The following is a 14357-nucleotide window of genomic DNA, read 5'->3' as shown; positions in this document are numbered from 1 at the left end:
TATATATATATATATATGGCTGTAACATGTAACATTCAGACTTATCAACCTGGGCATCTTTACAGATTTTAAAACCGCTAAATCTCTGGGTGCCTGGGTAGCTCAGTCGGTTAAGCATCTGCCTTTGGCTCGGGTCATGATCCTAGGGTCCTGGGATCAAGTCCCACATCAGGCTCCTTGCTCAACGGGGAGCCTGCTTCTGCCTCTGCCTGCCGTTCCCCCTGCTTGTGCGCTTGCTTTCTCTCTCTCTCTCTCTGTCAAATAAATAAAACCTGAAACACACACACACTACATCCCTTGAGCTCTCAGTCTAGGGCTTTCTGTGGGCGAATGCCGGATTCCCTAGATGACAGCAGCTTTGGGAGAATCCCTTTGGGAGAATCCCGTGTGGTCATAGAAGTCATGGGTGTGCAGCACTTTAGACACCACTGAAGTCCAGAATGACTAGGGGATGGCTTTATATTCATGTTCTAATCAGCATAATCCCCATGGATCATTTAATTTCCAAATTGTGGCAGGAGTCACCACCCTGCTACCATCTCATCAAGCCTCAGACCATTCATTCAGTCTCACATCGGATGTCTGGTGGGAAATGTGGCCTATTAACCATCAAACGGTGGGTTAGAAACAATGGCCCCATTTTGACTGAGCACTATCTTTCAAAATCCAGTTAATATTTATTTCTTACTTAATTCATAAGCAGTGCCAGAGTGATTTCGCACTTTTAAGTTATAATTAGCATAGTTTAAACCTCACTGGACCCATTTTTTAAAAGATTTATTTTGGGGGAGAGCAAGCGTGTATGAGCGGGGATGGGGGCCACAGAGGGAGAGAAGCAGACTCCCGACTGAGCGTGGAGCCCAACGTGGGGCTCAATCCCACGACCCTGACAGATCGTGACCTGAGCGGAAAGCAAGAGTCGGACGCTTGACCGACTGAGCCCCTGGGCCTATTTTTTAACACCGATATGGGGTATGCTGTTACATATTACATACCAAACAAAGGCTAGATTAAGTTCCAGTCTTAAAATCAGAATGTCATGTCTCAAAATTGTGCGACAAGGACGTAAAACTTAATATTTGGCAACCTTATATTACTACCTTTAGAGTAAAACCATCGAAACATTTACCAAAAGTTCCTGCAAAGTTTTCAAAATAATGCTTTTGATTGAATCCAGTGTTTTAAGTTTCCTTTAGCAAATTACTTTGGAAGTCAAGAGCGGCAGGTCAATAGAGGTCTTCATTCGTGCGTGTCCTTTTCAGTAGATGTGCGTGCTGCTGAGACTATAACAGATGAAGGACAAACGTGAGTTAGGGGTTGATTACAGAGACTGACGCTGAAGAAAGGACCTCTGTGCCCCACGCAGGGGGAGGGGGAGTTTAAAAAAATAGATTTAATCTTAGTCTCCCTACTCTGGGCTAGACCTCCTATTTCTTAGGATTGTCAACATGTAAATTCATCGTAAAAGGGGCAGCTGGGTGGTGGCTCAGTGGGTTGAGCCGAATTCGGCTCTTGATCTCAGCTCAGGTCTTGATCTCAAGAGTCGTGAGTTTGAGCCCCACATTGGGTATGGAGCCTCCTTTAAAAAATAATAATACTATAGTAGCAAATAGTGCATCCTATATGCCAGATACTGTGTGTGTGTATATATAAATATAAATATATATATATAAATTCCACGTTCATCCTGTGATGCAGGTGCTATCATTAACCCCTATTTTGCGGATGAAGGAACAGGCCAGAGAGAAGTTGAACTCGCCCAGGGCCACAAAGCTAGCAACTACCGGCCCGCATCGGAAGCGCAGGAGTGTGCCGCCCGTGCCCTTAACACCGCACGGGGACGAGGAGCGGAGTGGAGACGAGAAGGAACAGTCGTATAGCCTGTACAAAGGTGGGAAGCGCCCCACACGGCCCCACGGCCACGGCCGCTTATGCTCTGATGGTCTGGGGAAAGCCTGCAGAGCCTGCTGCGAGCCGAGGCGACGCGGCCCTTCGTGCGGACGACCTGGTTGCCAGAGAAAGATCAAGGGCCCAGACAAAGCTTTGCGCGGAGCTCAACTGCGGAGTCAGGCCCCACAGCGCTTTTCCCCGAACCGCGGGAAGTCCAGCCTTCGTCTAGCAGCCAGCAGTTTCATCCGAGAGCCCCGCACACAGCTGCTGCGGACCGCTGCCTGCAGAGGCCTGGGGGCGCCGGGGGGAGCTCTGGCCGTCTGTAGCCTGTCTCCCCAGAACACCACTTCTGGGGGGCGGGCGGGGCCGGGGGAGGCTGTGAGGCCTGTGGGCACTTGCACTGCTAATCTGAGAGAGGATCGAGGAGGTGGCTTTTATGAAAAGCCCCAAGGAAAACACACAGCTGAAATCCTTGAGCACCCAGCAGGAAAGGTTCCTACGGGCAGAGCGTTCGAAACAGCCTAGAAACAATGTGTTGAACTGAAGGGAGAGGAGCAGATTGATCTGAAAGCTACCATCTCCAGGGCGCTGCTGCAATCCCTCGTCCACACTGCAAGCGCAAGGAATTTCAGGCTGTAGCCCCGCCCGCTATCCGCGGACTGACCTTGGCAAAGGATGCCCGATTTGGTGGAAAGATCCTCAGATGCATTTTCCAGAGTCCTAGAAGTAGGCTTAGAAAGGGCCGTAGCCACTCTTCCCTTAGTTTCACAGGCCGGAAAGGGGAGGGAACGTGCCCAAGGTCACACGAATTAGAAAGCATGCCTTGCCTTCTAACTCGAGTTCTTCCCGTTCGCCTTTCCAGCTTGTGCGCGGTGCCCAGGGTGCTTTACCAGCAGACAGGGCTCAGGGGAGACCGAGGCTCCCAGAACCTGGCCGGCTGACTCCAATCTGGCCTCTGTGGCTTCTCCCTGAGTGTAAAACAGGCATTCACTGCCTACCTTCTAGGAGGATTGTGAGGACGGCCCAGACAATACACTTTTTATTACAGGGCATGTGTTTTTTAAATGCAGAGGAAGGTTCTAACCGTGCTGGTGCCCCATTCTTAATAAAAACCGTGTCTGTGTGACGTTGGACCACGTGGGCCTTGGAAGGCCATGCTGTGATGGTCAAGGTCTGCACGTCTCAGCAGCACAGCTCTGTGCTTCTAGAGTGGAAAAATCCAAGCCGGGAAGCAAGTTCCTTTTGTTCCAAGACACTGTTCCTTGGTTGGTTCATTCATTCATTCATTCATCAAACATAATTCTTCATTCTTCTCCATCTTTACCATTCTCATCCAGGCTGAGTGATTTCACCTGAGCTGTCCTGACAGCCTCCTCGTTTCTCACCGTTGACGCCCTTGCTCTTCTCCTAACTGCTGCACTCTCCCCCCCGCCCCCCCACCGCGTCCACCCCGGATACAACAGAGCAAAGGTCAGAACTAATCGGGTCTTCCCTTTGCTTAAATCATCTCATTAACTTCCAAGTCTTTTTTAGGATAAATACAGAACTCCAAAAAACGACGGAGTCGGCTGAAAAACACCCCCTCAAAGATGTCTACGTCCTCACTCCCAGAACTTGCGAATATGTTACTACCTTTAAGTGGCAAAAGGGACTTTGCAGGTGTGGTGAAGTACGGCTCTTGAGATGGGACAATCATCCTGGGTTATCTCGGTGGCCCCGGTGTAATCACAAGAGTCCTTACAAACCGGAGGCGGAAAGGTCAGACTTAAAGTGAGGAGCGAGGACAACACAGAGAGCCGAGCGATTCAGTGCCATGACCGGAGGACCTGACCCACCCTGGGCTATAAATTCAATGAGTTAGCAACAACGTTGCTTTTCCTTACATTCCGTCCCCCAGAGCAGCACAGGGCCTGGTACACATTAAGCATTTATCAGACTGGATGAGGTTGGCGCAGAGAGGAGACAGGTCCTACGGACAGCGTCAAACAACAGAGGAAGTGCTATCGAAGGGTGAAAAAGTCCCGTGGGAAGGAAAAGTGGGATGTCACGAAGTCACTCCTATCCCTGGAGCAGTGTTGTCTAACTTTTTATTATGGAAAAACTTAGTCATTCATAAGAGTCGAGAGAAGAGTATGTCAGACACCTGCCCACACCCTGTATCTTCCATTGTCTCATTAAGTAGCAACATTTTGCCAATTGTTTTTCATCTTTTTCCCCAACTACATTTTTCTTTCTGGAATATTTTAAAGTAACCCCAAGAAATTATATCACTTTACCTACCCCTAAGTACTTCTCTTTTGTTTCTGAATATTTTAACTCTTTTTTTAAAGGAGGTGACCATTTACATTTTATTTGTTTTTTAAGTAATATCTATACCCAACATGGGGCTCAAACTCATGACCCCAAGATCAAGAGTTACACACTGAACCAGCCAGGTGCCCCCATTGTTTCTGAATATTTTAAAGCAAATTCCAGCTATTATATCATTTCACCTATAAATACTTCAGCATGTACCTTCAATAGGTAATGATTTTTGTTCATCAAACATGGTATCACACCTAACAAAATAAATAATAATCCCTTAATATTGTCTAATACCCAATCTATATTCAAATTTTTGCTGTTTTCTCCCCCCAAGTCTCTTTGTTTGTTTCTGTTGGGATCCAAATACAATCCACACATTGTATTTTATTGCATGTTCAAGTCTTTTCTTTTACAAATTTTTATGTTACAATAATTTTAGATTTACAGGCAGTCACCAAGGTTGGACAGAGAGTTCCTGTGTATCTTTCTCCCAGCATAATCCAGTCACACTTGTCACAAGGAATAAATTAACACTGGTACACCACAGTTAAACTAGACTTCGTGGGATCTCACCAGTGTTCCCACGTTTTGTTTCACGTTCTAATCCAGAATCCACACTGGACTTAGTCTTCATGTCTCCTCCGTCCCCTCCAGTCAGTGACAGTCTCTAACAGAAATGAGCTGGAAGCATGTGAATACAGGCCCCGTGACACAGAAGGCATGGTCAGTGTGAGCTCCCCCCTTGCCCTCCCCGGCCACGTGTCTGAGTCCCACTCCTCTTCCCCGCCCTCAGACAGCCTCTTCTTTGCAGTTGGTAGGCAATCGACCTACCAAATAGTGGGTCTTACATTCAAAAGACATGTGATTGTCAGCCAAGGCGTGGGGAAACACACACATCTTGGAGGGTGATTTGGCAGGACCTATTAAAATAGAAAAAGCACAGGGCGCCTGGGTGGCTCAGTCAGTTGAATGTCCGGTTGAGTGTCCGACTCTTGATTTCAGCTCAGGGCATGATCTGAGGGTCATGGGATCCAGCCCTGTGTCGGGCTCCACACTCAGCATAGGGTCTGCTTAAGATTCTTTCTCCCTCAGCCCCATCTCTCAGTCTCTCCCCCCTCCCTAAGATAAATAAAATCATATATATATATATATGGCACATACTTTAATGTTCTCAATATTATCTTGCTAAAGAAACACTCCCACGTGTGCCCAGAACCCTGCACGGGGCAGTTCACTGCAGCACTGTTCACTGGAGAAGCCCTGGGACCACTTGGATGTCTAGCAGCAGACGTGAAGCTAACATAACTCAGTCATACAATGCAAGACTTTACGACAGTATGAAGGAACAGACCAGAGATACCTGTCAGCATTAAGAAGCTCTCTAGAATATCCCGGATTCAAAAATGCATCTTGCACTGTGATACAAACAGTATAACTTTTTGTAAAACCCATATACAAAACAGCCCCATATACATTCTGTGAGTTTGTGCATCTTGAAAAAAGTTATTTTTTAAAAATCTAGGCGATATACCTCAAATACATAATAATGGTTATCCCTGGGGGATGGTGGAAAAGGAGAGGATTGGGGGGGGTCAAACTTTAACTTATTTTACTATTTTTAAATAAAGAATGCATTCACGTGGGGTGCCTGGGTGGCTCAGTTGTTGAGTATCTGACTCTTTTTGGTTTTTTTTTTTTAGAATTTTTTTTAAAAATTTACTTGTCAGAGAGAGAAAGAGAGTGAGCACAAGCACAGGCAGTGACAGGCAGAGGGAGAAGCAGACTCCCCACCGAGCAAGGAGCCTGATGGGGGTCTCAATCCCAGGACCCCGGGGATCATGACCTGAGCCAAAGACAAACATTTAACCGACTGACCCACCCAGGCGTCAAGAGTATCTGACTCTTGATCTCAGCTCAGGTCTTGATCTCAGGGTTGTGAGTTCCAACCCTGCGTTGAGCATGGAGCCTACTTAAAAAAAAAAAAAAGAATCCATTCATGTACTACTTCCATGGTTGAAACTAATGTTTTTAAATATATGATTACACATATCCAACAAAGACCTCGTAACAAAAATATATAAATAACTCTCAACTGTAACAAAAAAAAACTCCAATTAGGAAACAGAGAAAAAGCATAAACAGGTATTACACTAGCTGGCAAATAACCACATGAAAAGATGCTCAGCGTCCTCAGCCATTAGAAAAATGCAAATTAAAGACACTGTCAAGATAATGAAAAGACAAGTCACAGACTAAGAGAAAATATTTGCAAGAGACACAGCTGTTAAAAGACTGTTACCCAAAAATACACGAAGAACACTTAAAATTCAATAAGAAAACAACTCAATTTAGAAATGAGCCAAAGACCATAGCAGATACTTCAAAGGCATAGGGCTGGCAAATCAGCGTATGAAAAGATGTTGCCCATTGTAAGTCAGCAAGGAAATGCCAATCAAAACGAGAGCCCACTACCCATCTGTTAGAACGGCCAAGGTCCAAAACACTGACAACACCGAGATGCCGGTGAGGATGTGGAGAAAATGAACCCTCATCTGTTGCTGGTGGGAATGTAAAACAGAACAGCCACTTTGCAAGACAGTGTGGTGGTTCTCAGAAAATTACATATACTCTTGCCGTACAGTCCAACAATGGTGCTCCTTGGTGTTTACCCAAAGAAGTTGAAAACTTACATCTACACAAAAACCCGCACTCGGATGTTTATAAGCAGCTTTATTTTTAGTTGCCAAAACTTGGAAGCAACCCTGATGTCCTTTGGTAAGGGAATGGATAAATGATGGTACATCCGAGAATGGGAATATTGTTCGATCCTAAAGAATTAAATGCATCTCGCTAAGTGAAGAAAGCCAGCCTGGAAGACTACATATTGTATAATTCCAACAAAATGCTCTGGAAAAGGCAGAATTATGGAACTAGTCAAAAGACCGGTGGTTGCCAGGGTTTAGAGAGGAAGGATGAATGAACAGGCAGACACAGGATTTTTAGGACAGTGAAAATATTCTGTGGGATACATCATGATGGATACGTGTCATTATAAATTTGTTCAAACCCATAGCATGTACAACACCAAGAGTGAACCCTAATGTAAACTCTGGATTCTGGGGGATAAGGATGTGTCTCTGCAGTTTCACCACTGTAATAAATGTACCCCCCACTCTTGTGGGGAATGTTGATAAGGAGGCAATGCATGTGTAAGGGCAGGGAGTATATGCCTCTTAATTTTGTTGTGAACCTAAAACTGCTCTAAAAAATAAAGTCTATTTTAAAAAACATGGAGGGGCACCTGGGTGGTACAATCGGTGAAGCCTCTGACTCTTGATTTTGGCTCAGGTCATGATCTCAGGGTCAGGAGATCCAGCCCCAAGCCGGGCTCCATGGTCAGTGCAGAGTCTCCTTGAGATTCTCTCCCTCCCTCTCCCTCTGCCCCTCCCCCCGCTCATGCGCATTCCCTCTCTCAAGTAAATAAACTTAAAAATAAATATTTTTTTAAATGCATGGGAAAAAACCTCTCTATTTGCAGATGACATGATTTTGTATATAGAAAATCCTAACAAGAGGGCACCTGGTGGCTCAGTGTAATTAATTGTCTGCCTTCGGCTCAGGTCATGATCCCTGACCTGATCAGGGCTCCCTGATCAGGAGTGGAGGGTGATTTGGCAGGACCTATTAAAATAGAAAAAGCACGGGGCGCCTGTTGGGCTCCCTGCTGAGCTCACGCTCCTGCTCTCTCTCTCAAATAAATAAAATCTTTAAAAAAAAGAAAAGAAAACCCTAAGAAATCCATTGAAAACTATTACAACTGGTAAGTTCAGCAAGGTTGGAGAGTACAACATCAATATACAAGAATCAGTTGCATTTCTTTATACTAGCAATGAATAATCTGAAACTGAAATTTAGAAAAATAATTCCAAAGAAAGAAAAGAAAAATAATTCCATTTACAAAAGCGTCAAAAGAGTAAAATACTTAGGAATAAATTTAACAAAAGAAGTGCAAAATCTATGGTTTGAACACTAAAAAAATTTGTTGAAAGAAACTAAATACGACCCAAATAAATGGAAAGACACCCTGTGTGTGTGGATTGAAAGATTTAATATTGCCAAGATAGCATACTTTCTAAAGTGATCTACAAAGGAATGCCTGGGTGGCTCGGTCAGTTGAGTGTCTGTCTGCAGCTCAAGTCATGATCTCAGGTGTTGGGATCGAGTCCTGCATCAGGCTCCCTGCTCAGTGGGGAGCCTGCTTCTCCCCCTCCCCACTGCTCATGCTTGCTCTCTCTCAAATAAATAAATAAAATCCTTTTTTAAAAAAGACAAAAAAAAAACAACAAAAGAAAAATATATGGATAAATTGGACTTCATCAAAATTAAAATTGTGCTTCAAAGAATACCACCAAGAAAGCATAAAGAATGGAAGAAAATATTTGCAGATCATAAATCTAAGAGACTTGTATCTAGATTATGTGGGGAAACTCTTATAACAATAAAAAGACAACCCAATTTAAAAGGATTCAAGTAGACATTTTTTCCAAAGAAGACATGCAAAAGGCCATAAGACACATGAAAAGATGCTCCATGTCTCTAGTCATTAGAGAAATTCAGATCAAAACCACAGTGAGGGGCGCCTGGCCGGCTCAGTCAGTGGAGGGTGTGACTCTTGGTCTCAGGGTTGTGAGTTCGAGCTAGTTGGGTGTAGAGATTACCTAAAAATAAAACCTTTAGGGGCACCTGGGTGGCTCAGTCGGTGAAGCATCTGCCTTCAGCTCAGGTCATGATCCCGGGGGCCTGGAATCAAGCCCCACATTGGGCTCCCGAACTCAGCAGGGAGTCTGCTTCTCCCTCTCCCTCTGCCCCTCTCCCTTGCTTGTGCTCTCTCTGAAAATAAATAAAATCTTTAAAAAATAAATAAAAAATAAAATCTTTAAAAAAAAAACAAAACACAAAAACCACGATGAGATTCTACTCACCCAGCAGCACGGCTAGAATCAGAAAGACAGACAGTCGCCAGGAGTTGGTTGAGGATGTGGAGAAATCGGCGCCCTCTTCTGTTGCTGGTGAGAACATCAACTGGGACAGCGGCTTGGGAAAACAGTTTGGCAGTGTTACAGGATTTCTTTGCCTTTACTGCCCGGGGTTCTTGGTCACGCAGCTTCGAAGAATGAAGAGACAGACCAGACGAAGAGGGGTGGGCAGCAAACCAAAGTTTATTGAGCAGTAAAGTTCATTGAGTGATAGCAGAACGGTCCCAAAAAGGGAGGGGAGCCGAGAGGGTTGCCCCAGGAATTTCTAAATCTAAGGGGGTTTTATGGGCTTGTGGGCGGCTGCTTTAATCTGACTAACCCTCCATGCACATCCAATCAGGTTCTTGTCATCAGTCTATGACGTGGGAAAGGGTGGAGGGCTCCTTCCAGGGCGGTGTAAAATCCTTTTAAGGGTGGTTTCCTCTTAGGGTGGGGGCCCCTCGTCCCTGCCTGCCTTTCTTCCAACGATCTTTCATTAGCAGTTCCTGAAAAGGTTAAACATGGAGTTACCATAAAGTATGGCAATTCCATTCCTAGGTATATACCTAAAAAAATAAAAACATATATCCACACAAAAAACTTGTATGTAAATGTTCACAGTAACATTATTCATAACAGCCATAAGTAGAAACAATCCATCAATTCATAATAGCCAATCAATTCAATCAGTTCATCAGAGCCAAAAGGGGAAACAAGGATCAATGGAGAAACAAAGGTGCTATATTTATTCCCTGGACTATTATTCAGCAATAAAAGTGAATAAAGTCCTGATTCCCGCTGCAGCAGGGATGAAACTTAAGGACATCATCCTTAGGGAAAGAAGCCAGAATACAAAAGGCTAAGTAGATATGATTATAAATATTATACGATTCCATTTGTATGAAGTGTCCGGAACAGACGAATCTATACAGACAGAAAGCAGATCAGTGGTTGCCTGGGGCTGATGGTTGGGGAGAAATCAGGAGCGAGTGCTGACTGGTGGAAAGTTTCTTTTTGGGGTGACAACAAGGCTCTGACTTGACTGTGCTGATAGTTGCAGAAGTCTTACTACAGTGAGAGCCACTGACCTGTGCACTTTGAATGAATCGTGTGTGAATTATATATCCCTCAAGCTGTGACCTTTCAGATGGAGACTGCATGCTGTACGAGTCCATTTATAGAACATTCCCCATCTAGAAACGGGTGGGGGTGAACACAAAGAGGCAGCAGGAATTTCTTTTTCAGGGATGAAACAGATCTATATCTTAAATACAGGAATTTCTATACAGATCTATACAAGTTGCAAACACAAATGAATGCAGGGTTTTTGTAATTTAGAAAGTGATGAAAAGTGGGACACCTGGTTGGCTCAGTCGGTTGGGCGTCTGCCTTCGGCTCAGGTCATGATCCCAGGGTCCTTGGATCAAGTCCCGCATCCGGCTCCTTGCTCAGTGGGGAGTCTGCTTCTCCCTCTGCCCCTCCCCCTGCTTGTGCTCTTTCTCTCTCTCTCACAAACAAATAAATAAAATCTTTTTTAAAAAAGTGATCAAAAGTGAGTAAGTTCTGTACTCTAGAACAGTCATGTGCCAGTGTCAATTGAAACTTCCTACCCCCAAATAAGATGTCACTGGTGGGGGGAGTGAGGGGAAGGGAACACAGGACCCTCTGTACGAATTGTGCCATGTCCGGCGAGCCCATAATGATTTCAAGATAAAAATTTTAGGATAAAATAGAATTTTCCAGAATTGGAATGCTCTCTCTCCTGAGAAATGATGATTTCTCCATTGCTAGAGTTTGAAAAGGTTGTGTGACTCCATATCAGGACAGCAAAAAATACATAGTCCAAGGGCTGGCACTCAGAAAGGCTTTTCTAGAGCAAAATTTGGATCTGCGGCTCTACAAGCCAAGGGACAGCCCCCCCACCCCCACCCCGGGGTTCCCCAGGCCTGCTTGTGTGATCTGGAATGTGGAATTCTCCCAGAGTACCTGGAAGGGCCAGCTGCCCTCAGGGCTCCGGGTGACGCAAAGCTCTTTATCTTCGAGGCTGACACAATACCTCAGTTTAGCTCTCTCTGAGCAAACCCAGCCCCAGCCCCAGCTCTTATGTAAAGAAGCTGGGGGTAAACAGGGAGTGGGGGGAGAGGCTCTTTCCAGAAACATCTCTGATAAGAAACAGAGCAACTTCCAGCTCCAGGAGCCATTTGAAGATAGAGACTAAGTCTTACTTTTGAATTTTCCCCCAGTGCCTCGCCCAAAGCAAAAAAAAAGGCTTCTAGAAAACCTCTTAGAGTTTCCTCTAGTCCCAGTGGGTCTCGACTCTGGCTACTCCTTAGAGTTTTTAAAACATTTGCCATATCCAGTTCCATACCAGAGCAGTTAAATCAGATTTTGTTCTTGTTTTTCCTGCTTTCCAATTTCACAGCAGCCTCGATGTCATTCTTACAGCAGCCTCAGTGGCAAGCTTCTGAGGGACGTTCCTTGCGATGACCTTCGACAGAGGTCAGCAGCTCAGCCCCCAGCAGGGTTCACTGAAACCTGATGTCAACTCCATATCCAGTTTTGGGCTTATCTAAGCGTCCATCAGTTTATTGTCTCTGTTTCAATACATGAGTCGCCAAGCCCTCTTGCCCAACTACAGACCCCAACCATTAAAATCAGAAACAGACAAGATGGCTTAACTCAGGCTCCCACTGAAACCCATGGTTCTTATTTCTCATGGCACTTTCTGGAGGCACTGAAGATGTTTTGCAATGACCGGAACATTCCAGTTGCTAGGTGGGGAAAGCCCCGATAGCAATGGAATGCCTCGAAGACACCCCCCATAAGTCCCCTTCCTTGTCCCTGATCTCGTGCTGAACACATCCCTACCACCCTCGCCTGGGATCGCGGGCTCTCTGCCTGCTCGGTTGCACCTGCCCTGGCTGCCAGCACCCGAAATAAATCTCTCCCTTTCTCTTTCCCAAAAACCTTGTCTGTTGAGTTGTTGGCTTCTCTTGCTACGGGTTTATCTAAGTTCGGTCGGCAACAGCGTTGGCAAACCCAGCCAGGAGCTATGGTTTCGATTTGTCCAGCCCCCCAGGTTCTCTGGGACAGGGCAGGTCGCCTTGCCCGGGCCACGGCTCAGCCGCTCATCTCCCGAGATAGCGCCCGTTCCAGGTCGTTAGGTAACACGTACGCGTAGAAAGATAAACCCCAAAGAGCAAAAGTTGTACAGTGAAAAGGAAGTCAGCTTCCCCACTTTGGATCCCCAGAGGCCACCCTTTGTACCAGCTATGTTTTTTCCTGGACAACACACACATATATTCTTAGTAAAGACACATCTTAGAACACAGAACTCTGCTGTGATTTGGTGTGTTGTATATGGTTCTGGAAAGGAAGATACATTTAAGATATGTGCACTCTGTCTATATCAAGGTGCAAATTTGCATAGTAAAAGCTGTTTCTCAAACTTAGAACACTTCTTTTGGGGGAGATTCTTTCTTTCTTTCTTTCTTTTTTTTTTTTTTTTTTTAGATTTTTTATTTCTCCATTTGAGAACGAGAGAGAGAGAGAGAGCATGGGCCATGTGGAAGGAGCAGAGGGAAAGAGAGGAGTGAAGGGAGAGGGAGGAGCAGCCCTGTCCCGCCAAGCCTGAGCAGGGAGCCTGATGTGGGGCTGGATCCCTGGACCCTGGGATCATGACCTGAGTCAAAGGCAGCCGCTTAACCGGCTGAGCCACCCAGGTGCCCCCTTGGGGGAGATTCTTAGAGACATCATCAGTACTGGCATTTTCTGACACCACATAGAGGTGCATGATCATGGGGCAGGCTCATATTTGATAAATAAGCCAGCGTGTCCTCACTCCTGGTCGTTCCTGGGCCTTTGTGACCTTTCCCTTACAAGGGCACATAAGCTGTAGCATTCTGGGCTCACAACCCCAGAGAAAGGAGGGGTACAGCCGCACAAAAATGTCCATTCTGGATTTCTGGCTTTCAGATTACATCTTTGAGACAACAGGATGAGAGAGAAAGGTTTTGAGTTTCAAAAGTCAAAGCCCCAAGGGACTCAGCGCAGGCCGTTTTTGGCAGAAATCATAGATTCGGATGAATGCAAGGGAGTAACTTTTTCCCTGCCCTAGGAAACCCTCGGAATTGAGGAAGGGAGAAAAAAGAGGAGCAGAGAGAGATGAGGCATTGGTGAGTGGCCCCGAGAAGGGAGGATGTGACAGAAACCCCAAGTTAGTTTGAAAACCTAAAAGCAAAAGGACCTGTGCTCACTTCCCCGGGTCAACTCTGAGGGGAAACCAAACCCCACGGTGAAATCCCGAGCCCAGGACGGCACAATGTGTTACTAGTTGGAACCGGCCTCTGCTGCTATGAGTACAATCTCCACAATAAAAGATTTATACGCTTTGAAATTTCTTTCTTTTTTAAAAAAAATTTATTTTAATTCCAGTGTAGTTAACATACAGTGTTACATTATTTTTGAGTGTACAAGGTAGTGATCCGGCATTTCCATACATCCCCCGGGGCTCCACACTGACAAGTGCCCTCCTTAACCCCTGTCACTCTTTCCCCCCAACCCCTCCCCCCTGGTGACCATCAGTCTGTTCTCTATAGTTAAGAGTCTGTTTCTTGGTTCATCTCTCTGGGGTTTTTTTCCCCCTTTTGCTCATTCATTTTGTTTCTTAAAATTCCACATATGAGTGAAATCGTGGAATTTGTCTTTCTCTAACTGGCTTATTTCACTTAGCACGATACCCTCTAGATCCATCCAGACAAATATGGAACACTTAACGAATTTGCGTGTTATCCTGGCTCAGGGACCATGCCAATCTTCTCCGTGTCATCTCCAATTTTTAGTATATCAAAACAAGCACTGAAATTTCTTTTTTTTTTTTTTGAAGATTTTATTTATTTATTTATTTGAGAAAGAGAGAGAGAGCAGGGTGAGGGGCAGAGGGAGAAGGAGACTCCCCCGCTGAGCAGGGAGCCTAACATGGGACTCAATCCCAGGACCCCAGGATCATGACCTGAGCTGAAGGCAGATGCCTAACTGACTGAGCCTCCCAGGCGCCCCTGAAATTTATTTCTCTTTAAAGTAAAAGTCCAGGTTGGAGGTGTGCTCTGCACTATGAAGAACCCAGGCTCCTCTGTGTTGCTCCTCCTT

General features: G+C 45.4%; 1 non-coding gene across 1 annotated transcript; it reads right to left on the bottom strand.

The window, feature by feature from the left end:
- Positions 1 to 13965: 13965 nt before the first annotated feature.
- On the bottom strand, positions 13966 to 14071 carry LOC117795494. The gene has a single exon (XR_004619543.1). It is a non-coding gene; the product is annotated as a U6 spliceosomal RNA (small nuclear RNA).
- Positions 14072 to 14357: the final 286 nt, after the last annotated feature.

Source organism: Ailuropoda melanoleuca, chromosome 1, assembly GCF_002007445.2.
Source record: "Ailuropoda melanoleuca isolate Jingjing chromosome 1, ASM200744v2, whole genome shotgun sequence".
In the NCBI taxonomy this organism is placed as follows: Eukaryota; Metazoa; Chordata; class Mammalia; order Carnivora; family Ursidae; genus Ailuropoda; species Ailuropoda melanoleuca.
Note: the sequence above shows the minus strand (reverse complement) of the source record. Positions and strands in the feature narration are given on the sequence as shown.